The 18,787-nt window shown below is 43.9% G+C and overlaps 1 long non-coding RNA gene across 1 annotated transcript; it reads right to left on the reverse strand.

Annotated features, from left to right (window-relative positions):
- Window positions 1-367: 367 nt before the first annotated feature.
- On the reverse strand, window positions 368-17,817 carry LOC308479013. The gene is made up of 3 exons (XR_013987427.1): window positions 17,781-17,817; window positions 7,234-7,378; window positions 368-522 (listed from the first exon to the last, which is right to left on the reverse strand). It is a non-coding gene; the product is annotated as an uncharacterized lncRNA (long non-coding RNA).
- Window positions 17,818-18,787: the final 970 nt, after the last annotated feature.

The raw sequence follows: 18,787 nt of genomic DNA on the forward strand, positions 1-18,787 counted from the left end.
GTGTATTCCATTTCAACAGCAGATTATACATTCTTGACAGATTTTTAGTTTTAGGTTCTAACAATTCCGTTTCCAGTTTAGATTTTTCCTCCTGGAAACCAATCTTTTTATCTAGGTTAAAAACCTCCCTTATTTGATAGTAGTGAAGCCAATCTCGAACTTTAGTTTTTAATTTATCAAAGCTCTGCAATTTTAATTTATCTCCAACTTGTTCTAAAATTTCACAATATTTTGGCCAGTTTGTCTCCATACATTGTGGGAGTTTACTATAGATCCCCAAGCCAAACAGAGGACATAGATGATGCCTTCCTGGAACAGATGGCCAAGCATGCAAAAGGAAGGGAGATAGTAGTAATGGGGTACTTCAATTACCCGGATATTTGTTGGATGTCAAACTCAGCCAAGAGCATAAGGTCAAACAGATTCCTCACTGGCCTTGCAGACAACTTCATTGTCCAGAAAGTGGGAGAAGCAACAAGAGGAACAGCCATTTTAGATCTGGTCCTAACCAATGTTGATGACCTGGTTAGTGGGGTAGAAGTGGAAGGATCATTAGGCGCGAGTGATCATGCTCTTCTGAAATTTACTATACAGCGGAAAGGAGCAGCCAAGCATACTAGGACTCAGGCTTGCTAGAGAGGTTAAAAGCAACAAAAAAGGCTTTTATGGGTATGTTCGTAGCAAAAGAAAGAACAAAGAAACAGTGGGGTCACTCAGAGGAGAAGATGGTAAAATGCAAACAGGGGACACAGAAAGGGCTGAACTCCTCAATGCCTTCTTTGCCTCAGTCTTTTCCGATAAAGAAAACAATGCCCGACCTGAAGAATTTGGAGCAAATGATTCAGCAGAGGAAACACAGCCCAGAATAACTAAGGAGATAGTACAAGAATACTTGGCTAGTTTAGATGTATTCAAGTCTCCAGGGCCAGATGAACTGCATCCAAGAGTATTAAAAGAACTGGCAGATGTGATCTCAGAACCACTGGCAGTCATCTTTGAGAATTCGTGGAGAACAGGCGAAGTCCCGGCAGACTGGAGGAGGGCAAATGTTGTCCCTATTTTCAAAAAGGGGAAAAGAGAGGACCCAAATAATTACTGCCCAGTCAGTCTGACATCAATACCAGGGAAGATTCTGGAGCAGATCATTAAGCAAACAGTCTGTGAGTACCTAGAAAGGAATGCTGTGATCACCAATAGTCAGCATGGGTTTCTGAAAAATAAGTCATGTCAGACTAACCTGATCTTGTTTTTTGACAGAATTACAAGCCTGGTAGATGAAGGGAACGCAGTGGATGTAGCCTACCTTGATTTCAGCAAGGCATTTGACAAGGTGCCCCATGATATTCTTGTAAAGAAGCTGGTAAAATGCGGTCTTGACTATGCTACCACTCAGTGGATTTGTAACTGGCTGACTGACCGAACCCAAAGGGTGCTCATCAATGGTTCCTCTTCATCCTGGAGAAGAGTGACTAGTGGGGTGCCACAGGGTTCTGTCTTGGGCCCGGTCTTATTCAACATCTTTATCAACGACTTAGATGATGGACTCAAGGGCACCCTGATCAAATTTGCAGATGACACCAAACTGGGAGGGGTGGCTAACACCCTAGAGGACAGGATCACACTTCAAAACGACCTTGACAGATTAGAGAACTGGGCCAAAACAAACAAGATGAATTTTAACAGGGAGAAATTTAAAGTATTGCACTTGGGTAAAAAAAATGAGAGGCACAAATACAAGATGGGTGACACCTGGCTTGAGAGCAGTACATGTGAAAAGGATCTAGGAGTCTTGGTTGACCACAAACTTGACATGAGCCAACAGTGTGACGCGGCAGCTAAAAAAGCCAATGCAATTCTGGGCTGCATCAATAGGAGTATAGCATCTAGATCAAGGGAAGTAATAGTGCCACTGTATTCTGCTCTGGTCAGACCTCACCTGGAGTACTGTGTCCAGTTCTGGGCACCACAGTTCAAGAAGGACACTGACAAACTGGAACGTGTCCAGAGGAGGGCAACCAAAATGGTCAAAGGCCTGGAAACGATGCCTTATGAGGAACGGCTAAGGGAGCTGGGCATGTTTAGCCTGGAGAAGAGGAGGTTAAGGGGTGATATGATAGCCATGTTCAAATATATAAAAGGATGTCACATAGAGGAGGGAGAAAGGTTGTTTTCTGCTGCTCCAGAGAAGTGGACACGGAGCAATGGATCCAAACTACAAGAAAGAAATTCCACCCAAACATTAGGAAGAACTTCCTGACAGTAAGAGCTGTTCGACAGTGGAATTTGCTGCCAAGGAGTGTGGTGGAGTCTCCTTCTTTGGAGGTCTTTAAGCAGAGGCTTGACAACCATATGTCAGGAGTGCTCTGATGGTGTTTCCTGCTTGGCAGGGGGTTGGACTCGATGGCCCTTGTGGTCTCTTCCAACTCTATGATTCTATGATTCTATGATTGTGTAAAGTAGGACACATCTTATTTTGCTCTGGACATCCCTTCACATACAATGGAAAGCTATTCTTGTGGGCTGTCCAACCCAAGCAATTTCTTGTGAGCTGTGTTGATGGCTGGGAGTGACCACATGTCTAAGCAACCTATGCATGTATACAGCAGCAGTGAGCATTTTAAGGGGCCAAATGCCATGTATATTGGGCATGAACACAGCCCAACATTTTTTTAACAAAAAGACCCATGGAAACCTCCACTTTATGCAGCTGGAATACTGCTATAAAACATCAACTCACTTTATCAAAAAGGAATAGGAAATGTACTGTAGTTCCTACTCAAACCCCAAACTGACAGATTCTGCTTTTTGTCTAGGTGTCAGCTCTTCAAATACAAAAAGGCCAGGCTCACTCCCTCCTCACTCACCCCTCTTTCCCTAGGCGCTGCACTAGCCCTAGCCCTACTGAGCTTGCAATATAGCTAGCTACTACCCAGAAGTCATTCTCATCCATCACTCTGGCTAACAATGACAGTCTCCTGCCGGACTGGTTCTTACTGCTCTGGCTCCGTTGATGTCACTGACAATAGACAGACACATTTGTCATAATTATGGGGCGGGGGAAACCTCCATTAATTGGAAAGCATGTTGCTTGGCCTTAAGTCAGCACAGCTATCGATGTCAGATCAATGTGCAGGAACCCCCTGGGGAGTTTGTGTCCAAGAGGAAATGGAACAGCTTCCAAGAAGCCAAAGCAGCTGCACCCTGTCATCTTGATGAAAAGCAATCTTCTTCAACAATAGACTCCAAGCATTTGTCCTCCTGTAGAGACATTACAAGTGGGATGTCCTTCAGCTCTGTGTTTGTATATCTCACGCCTGCCAGTTCTGGGACCTTTCACATCAATCAGTATCATAGTTTTCACTGGGTTCTGGTTGAGAGAGAATCTAGGGCCAAGACGTTCCAAAAAGCTTTGAGAAAAACAACAACACATAGTTGTGTTTGGCACATGGCGCATTGGAAGGATGGACATGAATGAGTTGGGCAGATCTTCTCGAGGACTAATGCCTTCGGTTGAAAGAAGAAATTGTGCTGACAATAAGGCAGCTGGTAAAAAGTATGACAACCTGGTGACACCATCCTGTTGATAATCACAAGTGTCAGAGAGAGCTAGGCCCTCACTTAGTTGTGTTGTGATCTTAACAAACTTGCTAATAAGTTAGCATTAAAGTCAAGCTGTCCACGTGTTCTCTTGGAACTTTTTGGTGGGTTTAAAAGCCTAGCTCCAGTGATCAATTGGAGCTCAGGTGGCAAAGATCCTTGATTTCTTTGGGAGAAAATTGGCATATGATTTACAATGTCCCAAGGCTCTCTGCTTTTGAAACTCAACTCCAAATCCTTCTCACAAACAACACAGCCTCAATTCCCTTCCTTTAGGGAGAGTAGAGGCAGCTTTAACTGCAGAGTAGAAGCTTATTGGAAATGTAAAATGAATACCTAATAACAGGGCTATTTAGGAGAGCAATTCAGAGCTGCCGAAAGCTGATTTATATCAGTCCATTGATTACTTGTTGGAGACTTACAGAATCCTGAATTTTTGATGGAGTTTTACTAGCACTACTTTTATTGTTTCTGTTGCACTATAGAGCAATTTTAGCATCAAGGCCTCCTCCCCCCCTTCCCATATCCTATCCAAGTGGTACATGGACATTTAGAGCATTTTTTTCACCACAGTGAAACCCTTTAACAAAAGAAATGCAAAAGTATCCTTTCAGCTTTTAAAAACAGAATTTCCAAGGAAAAACAGGCAGGAAAAGATCTGAGCATTTACTATTTTGGACTCATATTAGAGTTGCATAGAGTATATTTGAAGAAAGTGTTGTTGCCCAACACAAATAAGAAGCCCTGTCTATTCTCTTCAACTTAGGCTTGGCTAGTGGGCAGGACCTGCCACTTGAAACACCACATCATATTTTTAAAATACAGCAGGAAAGTTCTTATACCATTTTTCTGGGGCTCATACTGACCACAATAAAATCTGACATGCATGCAATGAGTTGCATTGGGTCCAGAGGTCTTGTGAATGGGTGCTCACAAAACGTCCCACTCACGGGAAACAATTGTATTGGCCTTTCTTGCCATTTATTCTTTCCCCTGCAGATCCCTGAAAATCTGCTTTAGAGTCCGGAGGGTTGGAGGGAGAGGTGGGTGAATCTATAAGTTTTGTTTCCCCTCAGTTTCTCATTTTTCAAATCTCAAATTCAGTTCTCCGCATTACCACATGTTTGTGAATAATTATTTCAAAAAGTCTTAAGACAATTCATCAGTGAACTTCTAATAATGCATTTGATTATATACAATTTTGCCTAATATGCAAATTTATGCAAAACAATACAGTGGTACCTTGGTTTAAGAACAGCCCAGTTTAAGAACGATTTGGTTTACAAACTCTGCAAAACCGGAAATAGTGTCTTGGTTTGAAAACTTTACCTTGGTCTAAGAACAGAATCTGAACAGTGGAAGGGCACTGGTGGCGGGAGGTCTCATTAGTGAAAGCGTGCCTCGGTTTAAGAATAGATTTGGTTTAAGACCAGACTTCCGGAACGGATTAAGTTCATAAACCGAGGTACCACTGTATTGCCAAATATGTTGTTGGACTCCAGTTCCCATCACCCCTGACCATGTTGCCTGGAGCTAATGAAAGCTGGAGCCCAACAATTTCTGGAGCACTACAGTTACCCCATCCAAGTGTGGATGTTTAGTCCTGCTTCTTTGTCCTCAGAGTATGTAAAAATAAAAAACTTAATGCACCAGCCCCCCACATGTTCCTGTAAGGGTCATTGTGGGGGAAGATAAAGTATCTAAGTTCACAACTTAGCCGGGAGGTAACCTTGCGAATGAGCTAAGAAGTACTTTATGCTTTCAGGCCATCCAAAGTAAAGAGTAAGGCCCACATTTACAAAGAGAGTGAAGTCAAAATGCCTGACAGCACACTGAAACAAAGGTTAGGCCTTTTATAGGAGTAAGACAGAAGCAGATCAGTCAAGGGTTAACGACATCAAAGTTGTTACAGCTCTTTATGACTGCAAAACCAGTACAAAGCAAAGGGGGAGCAGAGAAAACAAAGGCTTCAAGGTGTCAGCAAAATAATAAAGAAGCAACAACCAAATGAGAGGGATCAAAGAGTCCTGGCCTATAGCCCAGGCAAGGCACAGGAGCACAAGGACATGCTTTGCTCAGCTCCGTAGAATCACTCTTGAAAAAGTTTCCTTTGATGGTTGCAAGGGGCGGGAGGAGGTAAACAACAGCAGCAGAATTCGAATGAAAGACACTCTCCCCTCTCAAAACCACTTCCTCTGGAGAAGGACTCTGAGCTATGCAGAGCAGGTTGGGCTCCTTAAGCAAGTTATCTTCATTGATTTTCTCTGCTTCCTGCTTTTGCAGCAGTTTTATTTTTCCACAGCTGTTTAGCTTTGGGGTATCACATTTTTTTCTGTTTTGAAAGGGGGAGTTAATGGGGTCTAGAGACCACAAGGACTTAAGAGTAATTGCTCTTTTGCATTCGCAGGTAAGACTCCAGAGGAGCTTCCATATAGCATCTGTTTGCAGGAAGATGTCCCTAGTCCTAAGATTTATTTTTTAAAGACAGTGCTGTCTGCTCCTTCATATGCGCTGCAGTCCAAGGGTGTGTTTTTCAGGGGAGGTTGAAACTCAGAGAAGCTTAATGGGTTTGTAATCCTGTGCCAAGCAATAGGACCCAACATATTTCATGGCTGAGCAGATAATACTCCTCAGACATCTCCCAACAAGGTTGCCAACTTTTGAATCTGGCTCTGTAGCTACTCACTTTGCAGCAATGAGCAGGTTAAACTTCTCATTTATCTTCATGCCATGAAAAGCTTCATGGGCTAATTCTGTACAGGGGCTAGATGAAGAAGAGGACAGGTGGTCCTGTATCTCCAGTAGGTGATTGATTAATTGTGTAATTTCTATCCTGCTTAATATATTAGAAACATCTCTAAGCAGTGCAAAGAAAACTGAAGCAACAAGAGACAACTTAATTTTTTTTAACAAAAATTACATATGAAAACCCTACACTTACACAAAGCTACTAATTTATTCAAATCAATATCAATTCATTTTCCTTTGGACACACCCTCCCTCTCAGCCACTGGGTTCTGACTCTGGGTCTAAACAAACACTCAGCTATTCCACAAAGTCACACAACAAGAAGAGTTCTTGGAAACAGCAGTAAAGGTAAAGGTACCTCTGACCATTAGGTCCAGTCGTGGACAACTCTGGGGTTGCAGCGCTCATCTCCCTCTATAGGCCAAGGGAGCCAGCGTTTGTCCGCAGACAGCTTCTGGGTCATGTGGCCAGCATGACTAAGCTGCTTCTGTCGAACCAGAGCAGCGCACGGAAACGCCGTTTACCTTCCCGCCAAAGCAGTACCTATTTATCTACTTGCACTTTGACGTACTTTCGAACTGCTAGGTGGGCAGGAGCTGGGACCGAGCAACAGGAGCTCACTCCATCGCAGGGGTTCAAAACCCCCGACCTTCTGATTGGCAAGCCCTAGGCTCAACAAGAAGAGTTCTTGGAAACAACAGACATCACCCTAATGTTCACTCTATTAGGGTAGCTTTTTTGGCAAAATTGCAAGGTAGCTGGTACTTCCTCAGGCTGCCCATACCTGTGTCCCAATCAGCTACACTCTCCCCACCCAGTTCCAGATGCAGCAGGGCTGTTAAGTTTTCCAAGGGGTCCAAAGGATTAAAAAAGGGTCCATCTACTCACAGCTCTTTCTCCACCCTATGCCCTCGCTGCTGCTGCTGCTGCTGCTGCTTCCTCCTCCAGTTGCATTTGTTGGCATCTGTTGACCTCAGGATACAATGGAAGAATATGCCTTTGGGGTTAAAGTCAAACTGTGGGAGAGCTGTAGCTGTAGAGACCAATATGGAGAGAGATGTTTTGTTGCAGTTGGGGTAGATGAAGGCGTCCAGTTTTGCTATTACAGATGCACCAGTGTGTTTCTTCTCTCTGGTACACAGCCTGACTGTCTGCCTCTAGGCACCGTGGTCATCTGCAAGGGAGTCCCACATGGCAGGGTTAGTGTTGCCAGTCTTCATGTCACATCCGCAGACATCCTTGTAATGCAGAGTTGGTTAAAAGAGACTTCTACACAGTTGTGAGGAGGGATTTTGGGTGTGGATTGCATGACAAGCTACAACTGCTCTGAAAGGTATGGGAGTCCTCTCCTTTCTTGCATCTGGCCACTCTGTGATTGCCAAATATGCTATTAAATGCACAATAACAGGCCAGGCCACTTTTACTTGTGAGTTGTCAATGCTTCTCGCAATGTTTTTGAAGTTTTTAAAAGTAACCATCTAGTTTAAAAAAGGTTGACTACACAGTCAAATGCCTTGTGAGTTGAACGTTTTTGGCTCCCAAACGCCACAAACCCAGAAGTGGGTGTTCCAGTTTGCAAACATTCTATGGAACCTGAAGCTCCAACGTGGGTTCCGTGGCTTCCGATTGGCTGCAGGAGTTTCCTGCAGCCAATCGGAAGCTGCGCCTTGGTTTCTGAATGTTTTGGAAGTCGAACGGACTTCCAGAATGGATTCTGTTCAACTTCTGGGGCATGACTGTACTCTAAATAAAATAAATTCTGTTATATAAATAAAATATTTATTATTTATACTTGGAGCCCAGGCATCATGAAATGGTTCTAGGGTAGGTCACAAAATTAAAACAGGTACAATGGAAGATTAAAATAAAATCATAAAACTAACCAGTGAAAACAGCAGCACAAACACAAGAGGTGTTTCTTTGGATTGTGGCTACTAGCTAGTATCTATTGAACAGATACATATATTAAATTCAGTATCAGTAGTGATGATGAAAGTCTCTTCCCCTCCCCTCACCACCGCCATCCTTCCTATTGTGTCATGTGCAAAGAGACAAGCCCACAAAAAAGGTTGCCAACCAGCCAACATGCAACAACAGCCTGCTGGTCTGCTTCTATCCCTTTAGCCGAGGTTTCACCAGCAGAAATCAGCAGATGAAGCTTTTCATAGCTAAACCCGATCCCCTGCTCAAACTGCTGTTAGAGACAAAGCTACAGTGGCTGGTTGAAAAATGGGCAACCCCAGTCCACAGCAGCCTATTATCTTTCATAATCTTCCAATGCTTTTTTTTCAAGAACTAAAGCTGAGACAAACAGAAAAGAGGGGGATATCTGACTGTAACAATATAGTGCAATGGTGGGAAATATCCTTCTCTCCCCCGCCCCTCTGCCTCTCCCCTCTGCCCACTAGCCAACTCCTTTTATCTTTCATTTGTCAATATTGCCCTCCAACTGATGGAGTCTTCACTCCCCTGCTTCCTCTTTCTCCTTACCCTTCCACCCACCCACCCAGATTCTGCCCTCTGAACTGAGGCAATGATCCATTCCCTGTGATTAAATTAGCGTAAGTAATAAGATATCATAGAACTGATTGATTTCCCCAGCAATGGTTATTAACCAGCTCAATTCAGAGGCAAGCAGGGCTATTATTCTAAACATTGATTCCAGAACAGGACTGCAGGAGAGCTTTTCAAATGCCACGAATAACCGGAACACAAACCTCTATATGAGCTATAAGCAAAGGATGGGCTTCTTCTTTCTTCTACAGCATGTGTTGTCAGCATCCAGCCCTCATCAGCCCCAGCCAGCATTGCCAATGGTCGGGGAGGGTGGGAGGTGCAATCCCCATCCCTGCTTTGCAGGAACTACACTGAAGAAACTTTGGCTGTGTATTCACCATACATTTAAAGTGCATGTACCCAATCCTGGGAACTGTAGTATTTAAGGGTGCTGAGAGCTGTAACTCTGTGAGGAATAAACTACAGTTCCTATGATTCTTGGTTTTGGGTGGGGTTTAAAATGTACATTCGATGTATGATGCGTGCACAGCCTGTTTCTGAGTTTGATGACTACTAGAGGCAAACAGAGTACTGGGAGATGTCACACATTGGCGCATATGGGCCATTGCACATTGAGGGGTGTGAGGCCCATCAGCTGACTGAGTGTGAAGCCCAGCTGATACACCTGTGAGATTAGAGACATTGAAAAATTCATGATCAACAACCAACATCCAGGCTGTTAGAACCACCACAGCATAGATCTACAGAAGGAAAACCAACTTGGTTGCTATGTCAAAGAGGCAGGTCTAGAAGTGTACTAGTTCTTGAGAACAAGAGATTAAAAACAGCCATAAGCTTAGTGATTAGAAATGTCCACACATCACTGATCTGGGCCCAAGAAAGTACAAACTTGTTTCAACACACAAACACACACCATTGCCTGTTTTGAACAATTGACACACACACAAATACATTTTCAGTTTTGAAAAGTTTGGGAATGATTGGGATCCTTGAGCTGTTTTTACTTCCCTTTGTTTAAGCGCCTTTGCTTTCTGGCTTGCTGAGTTGTATCTGTAGATAGGCAAGAAAGTATGACATTGCATATATAAATTTTACACAAGTGTCTTTCAGACTAGGAATGGGTGAATCTGTCAATTTTTGTTTTTTTTCAGATTCTCATTTTTTCAATCAAGATCTGTTCTCCATATTTCGAGATCAGTTTGCAATTTGTTTTTTACTAAAACAAGTTGTCATGAAAATTCATCAGCATTTTAGTACAAACTTCAAAGACAAGCATTTTAATATGCAATTTAACCTAATAGGCACACTTCTGTTCAGCAGGTTTCTCTACTATAACACATTTTTGTATGTTGCTTTCACGAATATATGCACTTATTGCACACTTTACCCTTGTGTGTGCATTTTTATACGCAATATTTTGCTGGCGAAATGAACTACAAAATTCAGAGACCTGCAAATTTTGACAAATGACTTTAGTCTTTATGGTCCAGGATCAGTGTTTTGATTATCAGAGGCCTAAATTGTTTACTGGCTCCTATAAATCATATCCATGAGATCTCATTGTTCCTGATTTATTGTGATACTTTTCCCTGCTACCAATCAAAATCCACACCATGTTGTCTCCTCCTTCCTGTCCATAGGAAGTACCAGCATGCACTAAGGAACTATGGGGCATGCAGGTCTTAAGACAGTATGCCATACCAGGTGGCACACCTTTCTCTTTCTCAAGCTTCAATTCCTAGAGCAGAGCTGGAGAACTTGAAGCTGTTATTGGAATACAAATCCCATCAGTCCCAGCCAGCATGGACCAACTAGAGAGACCAACTGGTGTGACTTAACAACCACCCTGTTAAAAAGTGGGTCCCTGTGGTGGGGGCAGCCAATGTGATGCCTCCATATGGTATTAGATAGCAGCTCTCATCAGCCCTAACCCTAGCCATGGCCAATGGTTGGGGATGGTAGGAATTATAGTCTAGTAACCATAGAGGGCGTGGGACGCGGGTGGCGCTGTGGGTTAAACCACAGAGCCTAGGACTTGCTGATCAGAAGGTTGGCAGTTCGAATCCCCGTGAGGGGGTGAGCTCCCATTGCTCGGTCCCTGCTCCTGCCAACCTAGCAGTTCGAAAGCACGTCAAAGTGCAAGTAGATAAATAGGTACCGCTCCAGCGGGAAGGTAAACAGCGTTTCCATGCGCTGCTCTGATTCGCCAGAAGCGGCTTAGTCATGCTGGCCACATGACCTTGAAGCTGTACGCCGGCTCCCTCGACCAATAAAGCGAGATGAGCGCCGCAACCCCAGAGTCGGTCACGACTGGACCTAATGGTCAGGGGTCCCTTTACCCTTTACTTTAACCATAGAGGGCGCTGTATTGGCCACCCCTGGTCTCTGAGATTGGATCCCGAGATCAGCCCCCTGAAACAGAGAAACTATCCCTGAAGTAGAGAGAGAAAAGGAGCCATGCACTGAAGTAATTAGAAACACTAAGTGGTAATACATTCCCCTAGCTGTACATTTGTAGCTCCATCAGCGGCTGTTCCCTTCCCATCCAATATCATTCTCTTTTCCCTTCCCCGCCCCATTCTGGAATTCAAAATGAAATGCATTTTGCTTTAAAGAATCTCTGAGAGTATGTGCATGCCTATGGGACTTTTTCAAGTCACTTATTTGTCTGAATGCCATTGATTTTCCTCCTAATTGATATTCACTATGCTAATTTCCCTCACAAATCTCACACACTATTGATCAAAAAGTAATAAACTCTCCAGCAAACAAAACAAGCATTATTGCAATGTTGGGAAAACATCATTTAATATCAATACCATATTTACAATTATCTTTAACCCAAATTTCACCTGTGATGCAATGCATAATCAAAAGCAGAGGGCTAGAGACATAATGTTTGTGTGTTTGTGTGTTTTAAAGTCCTTTGCTGGACTATATCATATTGCTCAGTAAATGGAGGGCAAGACTAGGACAAATGTAAGTAACCCTTTATGTAATATATACCATGATGTTATAAGCCAATATTACACTAATCAGTCTCCTCATTTTTCTATTTTTAGGCTCAACAACCTTAATTTTGGAGCTTTGTGACAAATGGCCACATTGATGGTCAGCCACCCCTCTGGGGGCCACATGGCAATGGCGGGCATGCCCAATATATGCTTACCCAGGCCACAAACAACACACACACATTTACCATTCATACATACCACTCATGCACACTCTCTCCACATGCAGCAAACCCATCTTATATGGAGGCACACAACTCTCTCTCTTCCACACCATCACATGTAGGCACACTCATAGAAACACACTATCCATTCTTTTTTCCCATTCTCTCTCTCTCACAGGCACACCCACAGCTATCTCATGCTGTCTCTGCATGCTCTACAAAGTCACACCGCTGGGATGGTGGGGGGGGGGGGTGGAAGGGCAACATTGCTTTTCACTTTTCACAGAATGATCTGTGAAGATTAAGAAGTCAGAGTTTCCTGGAACAAAGCAAACATGATTGCAATGTTGGGAAAACATCGTTTAATATCAATACCAGCTCTGCAGTGGGGTGGAGGGAAATGCTGCCTTTTACTCTTCATCTTTAAAGAGAAATGCTCTATCTCCCTAATCTCTGCACTGCGGTGCTCAGTGTTGAGATTCTGAGAGGAAGCCTTCTGCCTGCTCTTTAAAGAGCAATTGCCTCACCATGTCTCCACATATTCTTGAATGGAGTTACTGTGGGGACACCACTGACCTTGGCCACAGAGCCTGTCTTTTTTGTGCAAGGAATGTGGCTTGGTAACATGGCTCAAACTTGGCCAGTGTCTGATATGGTAGGGGTTCTAACTTGAAGAGGTTCCAGGCACTTGCCCAGGGTTCAGTTTCCTTGGAATAAGAGACTGTGGTGTCTTTATGATATATGATGTATTTCTTGTATGATATATTTACTCATATAAACAACCTGAGCCTACGATGGAGGAGCTCACAGCATTAACACTCCAATAAGTTCTTGCTTCTCCCATAGTCACCGCCTTGGATTCAGGCAGAAATCAGGCTTTGCTTCTCAGCTGCCCAGCCTCCAGCTTCTAGCTTCTAGTTTGCACACCTCAGCTGTTGGTCTTTCTAAAGTGTGTTCTCCCTCATGGAGAGCACATGTTGCGGGCGGGGCTGACAAGACACCTCACTGTTACTAGGCAAATGGTTTGGCCATCCTTTAAGCAGGGGCGGGCTGTTACTGGGGAAATCTAGATGTTGCCATTTGTTGATTGACAGCCCTATTTGTTAAATACAATGCTCGCAGCAAAGAACTTCCTCTTTTCGCTGCTTACTTCGGATTACCCGCCCTCCCTTCCCTAATTTTAGGCTGTTTGCTTGACCTTGCTATGCCTGTCATGGGGTCGTCTGCTTTGGGGCAGGGGCCTGGTAGGAATTTTGTCCATTTGGCTGATTAGTGTGTGCCACTTGGTTTTTGCCTACTGCGTGGCAAATCGTCACAACTTGTAAGGTTTGCGGTTAGGCATTGGTCTTGGAATTGGTTGGTGGAGGGGTATGGATTCGGCTGTGCCTGCCCCTCCAAAATGCTGCTGCTGCTGCTGCTGCTGCTGCTTCAAGCGTTTTCCGTTAAAGGAACCCAGGGGCTCCCCATGCTATTATCCGAAACCCCCTGGCAAGGGGCTAGGGCCACGCAAGCCCCTGGGAGCATTCTGGGGAGAGGTGAGGCATGGTTCCCAGTCCCGTCTCTCTCCCCAGGTGACTTACCCTTGCTGACTTCACGGGGGGTGCGAATGTCAGAGCTGTCCCCGTGCGGGGTCAGTTAGTGCTACCAATGCCTAAGCAACCACTCACATTGCTGTAATTTGAATAAAGTTGTGGCCAAAATTATGCCAAAAACCTTAAACAAAAATTAAGTGTCAATTGTGTTTTTCTTTGGGGGGGTATCTTAGGGACCTCGACGCGCAACTAACAGACAACTGAGGAAGTGGAGTGGGATCACTGATTTGTACTCTGGCACAGAACCACTTCCTGTTTTACCTTAACGACCATACATGAATTATTACCAATAAACTTCCTGGCTATTCCAGAAATTCTGGATCCAGAAATTGGAAAGAACTCAGAAATACAGCCTTCCCTCCCAGCCCCAATCTCACTACCAACTCACAACATTATTAACAGTTAGTGTCAATGTGCCATTAAACATCTTATTATTAGAGAAGACTAACATGGCTTTCATTTTATATACAAAAATCAAGACTCTTTTTGTCTTTATCCATGCACTGAAATGCCTCCCCTTTCACTTATTACATATATAACATTATACATTGTAGTTTACACAGGATTTTGGAACCAGCTCTCCCCATCTTGCTGTCTACAAAGTTCTGGATAACTGTTCTTGACTTTTCCATCCTCTGCTTTCAAACTTGTCCACCTAAATTCCCCCAACTGCAACCACATTTACTTTGAAAGAAACACTCAGCTAAAGAGACCAGGGTGGTGGTGGGGAATTCTTCAAGCTACATGTCACCGTGTGATAAACACAGAAATCTGTACCATGGGTGGATTTGCAAAAGAGAAGCTATTGAGTGTGGCCTGCCATTCAACTCTGCACCTGGCAGAGAGTGAAAACAATCCCAGCCAGCCAACCAAAATAAAAGGCTAAAGCAGGAGTGGAATCAGCATTCTCCAGGCAACTCTTGCTACAGCCCTCCTAAAGTATGGAGAAGCCCACATATGCTGACAAGCCAGGTTTCTGTCACTATCCAAAGCAGCCCACATATGTGTGTGTGGCTTACTGGATGTATCTCTTTGCAAATTGGAATCATAACTGCAAATGGAGTTGGAATAGGACAATTCCCTTGAAATACGAACACAGGGCAGTGTTTCTCAGATTTTATGAAATCTCACACCTCCTCCAAGCTTTAAACTAGATATTCCGCATTCCTGCTCAAGTTATAAATTGCTTACATCTACATCAGGAAGAGACAACGTGGTGCCCACCAGATGTTGTTGGAATGGAAGGCCATGTTGGCTGGATTTTGTGGGAGCTGGAGTCCAGCAACATCTGGAATACACCCCGTTGGTTGCCGCTGTCCGACACTGCTCTAAGACAGGCACACCTTTGCCACATCTACCCTCACACTGCCTCATTTTGCCTTTTGCTGAATTCCCTTCATCTGCAGCCTGAGGGAACCAGTTCCAGAGAAGAGGTACACACAATCCCAGTCCCCCCTTTCAGGGAGGAGTAAGATGCACATTTGGAACTCTATGTCCAAACTGTTTATATAAGAATTACCAGAAAAGCAGTGCTTCCACCACTGGTGTTTCTGCACACTTTCCAGTCTGACTGCCAATAGGCATATGCTTCCTTCAGGAATTTGTGGTAGTACATGTGAATGGGGCATGCGGGAGTTAGCTCTGCCCTCTCTAGGCTGGCCACACTCCTAAGCCAATGCACAAGCAACTGGGTTCAAAAGGTCCATTCATCACCACATGAATGGTTTCCATGATGAGGATGTGAATGTTGCATGCAATGAAAGTGAACACCTTCAGACTCAGGCAACTGCATGTTGGCTTGAGCATGTGGCCAGAATGTGTGGTATCATAATGGAGGTACAGCTACCAAAGCATGTTTCCTTCATGCGCACTGCTGTGAACACTTAAGAGGCTTCCTCAGTGCTCACATTCAAAATTTACGCATGTGTGTGTGTGTGTGAGGTAGGTCAAACTTACCTAGAAATCATAGTCATCCAAATCACAGTCATCCATATTTTATCATTACTTCATCTCCATGCAGAGCAGAGGTGCCGAGATCTGTGGGACATGGGGGGGGGGGCTTGTTGTGTGTATGTGACATAACATGTGCAACACACACACATAGGGAGGAGGCCGTGAGGCCTGGGGAGGCCCTCCGCCACCACAGTGAGGCCTAGCGGGGCCTGGCTCCTCAAGATTGGAAGGACTCACCCCCTAACCCTGCATACTTTGTGGTGGGGCCCCATAGAGTTGGAGCCTATGCTGAAGAAAAAAGCTTCGCCTTCACTGCCAAGAGTGAAAGACTATTTTTAACCTCTTACTGCTTATGCCTTAAACATTTCAGGGGCACCCACATGCTTGATGAGCATTCAATATAACAAAATGAATATTGCCAAAGAGCATCTTATACTGTCGTGTTTAGGATGATCTCACGACAGGAAAAGAGAAGAGTAGAGGTTGGATATTCCATCCTCCATGCTCTTTTAGACAATTGTTGACACCTTCAAACCGAAGATTAAAATTTAACAATCCCACCTGGTCTTGGTTGAGTCCTTGATCATTCCCCCCCACCCCCTTTATATCCAATTTTTGGTTCTTGCTGAAAAAATGCAGGAAAGACACGCTTCTGAAATTAAATAAGTATATCATAGCATATTACAAAAATAAGTTCTGAAAACAACACCAGCTCTTTCTGGTAGAACTGCCTTGATGATCATGATGAAAAATTCATTTGTCTTAAAGAGTTAAATTTTACCACCTTTATTCTCAACCTTGATCCAATGGATGTAACTAATGGTTGTTCCAAAGACCACATTTCTTTTCCCAACCAGCTAGATTACACTGGAAGCCAGTTTTATATACCCAGCACACTGCAGTCTAGCTAAAAAGTTAACTTCCGTGTAGTTTAATAGCACGAAATGTTCTGAAATCTCAGCCCAAGTTACAAAAGGCTGCCTACTATTATTTTGTTCTTAGCGTACTAGGAAATGAAGTGTGTGGGTTTTGGATTTGAGGATCCAGGCCATCTGCTAAACCTATTGGAGGGTTTCTGTGAATTCTAATTTACTGTCAATTTAAAAATAGCCTTGACATTACCCTGTCATTTTCTGTAAATTATATATTATTTTGCTTGCCATTTTTAAATATTATAGCTCTTCTCCTCTGGTTTAATTTAGACTCCTTATCAAATGCACCGATACAGCTCCCCCATCGTAGAAACCAATATTCTTCTCCCCTCCCCACCCCCACTACCATTGTGTGTTAATAGCTATTAAGCAGCTAATGCACTTGGAAGTTGGAGAAAGCACCAAGGAGAGGCGGGAGCAGCTCTCCTGTTAAGACTGAACATGAAGTGCTTGGAAATATTTGAAACTTGGCTGTAATCCTCAAACCACTTGCTCTGGCACAGTTGAAGAGGGTGCTCCAGGATAAGTGATTTGATGACTGCCGTTTCTACAGCGATGGAGAAAGGCCACGTTTATACTGAAGGGGTGGCATAAGTTAATTGCTCAATTATCCCACGATCGCATGCCAGCCTTTGGCATACTGCTGCTGCACTTTCCAAGCAGAGAGCCCTACAGCTGATATAAAATAAATATGCATTATAATGAGTTTGCAGCAATTAATGTGCTGCAGCCTCTCCCAGCACCAGATGCACACCCTCATCACCGGTCAGTGGGTGCTGAATTCAGAGCACAGAGCAGAAGCCAATATAGTACTCAGCCAGCCAAAGGTGAAATTGTTAGTTTGAGTGGTCACACAACTGAAACAGATCAATGGAGGCAGGGGAGCACTTAGAGAGAACATTCTCCCTCTCCTTTCCATGTCTCAGAACACATGTGATAATGCTTCAGAAGCAGCTATATTTCTGGCCAACTCACAGGTTTTATTGTTCCTTGAAAAGCTATTGCTTTAACTCGCATGCCAAAGGCACAAATCTCCCTGCCTCAAAAAGAAAAAGAGTTGCTTTAGCAATAATATTGCTAAAAATATATATATTAAAATGTATACGGTGGATTATGCTCTTGGGATTAGACAAATTCAATGGTTACTAGTCATTGTGACTATATATTACCTGCAGCATCAGAGACAATGTGCCTTGGGATACCAGTTCCTGGGTAACATGAGCAGAAGAGTGTTGTTGCACAGATTGTTTAAAAAAACTCACTTACATAACACAAATGGAGTCCAGAGGGAAAAGCCTTGATTACTGAAGAAGCTGAACAATCCAGTGCATAATGAACAGGCCTTGCACACAGCACGGAGATAACATTCAGAGGAAAAACTTCCTCAGAACTACACAGCCAATTGAAGCGTGTGTTATCTCAATGAGCTTCATGCTAAGCAACACCCACACCCACACACCCTCTTGGGTAGTTGACCGACACTGAGAACAGAATTAACCATTAAGTTACACTTTGAATTTTCTCTGCTGATGTCCTGTTATTCTCACTGAGTAAACAGGAGCCTTGCCAGAAGCACCACCAATGGGGCAACAACCAAAGCAGTACCCAGGGCTGGTCCAAGCATCAGTTCAAATACGCAAAGTCCATAACAAAGAGTCAGGTGAGAAGCAAAGTCAGATAAGTTCAAGGCTACATTTGGCATAGGCAGGGGATCCAATAACAGGCAGGGCACAGAGGTGGTACACAGACAATGTACAGAGCTGCATCAGCAGCTATTCCAGCCAGGTACTGGGGGGCTTTTTGCTGGAGCTGCTGGAAGCACACCCCAAATTCAGCCTCCTATCCCTTCTTTCCAGAGGTCTCCTTGAGGAGTCCTTGCCTGTAGTCAGGCACTTCTCTAGATGGGGCAGGTTTCCATCAGACATTTCCGGACAGCCCTTTCTCAGCCTTGTCACATGATCCTGAGCCCTTGCCCACAGATGGAGCCTATCCTAGGACTGGTCTGAGGCTGTATCCTCCTAGCTCTTCTCTGAGGAGGACTGTGATGTCACAGGACTGTGATAAGTTTTTTTCTTTTTCACCCTCACACAATCTGTTGGAAATTTCTGCCTCCAAAGAATATTCAGTTAAATCCCCCCCCCCCCCAGCATCACACAATTTCACCACCTACAAATAGCCACCTACAAATAGCCTGGAGAATTTTGGAATGCCATTTTAACAAGTAACTACCTTAAGCCACTAAGCACAATAATCATTGTGTGAAACTTATGGAG

This window comes from Podarcis pityusensis (genome assembly GCF_964106645.2).
Source record: "Podarcis pityusensis genome assembly, chromosome: 6".
Taxonomy (NCBI): domain Eukaryota; kingdom Metazoa; phylum Chordata; class Lepidosauria; order Squamata; family Lacertidae; genus Podarcis; species Podarcis pityusensis.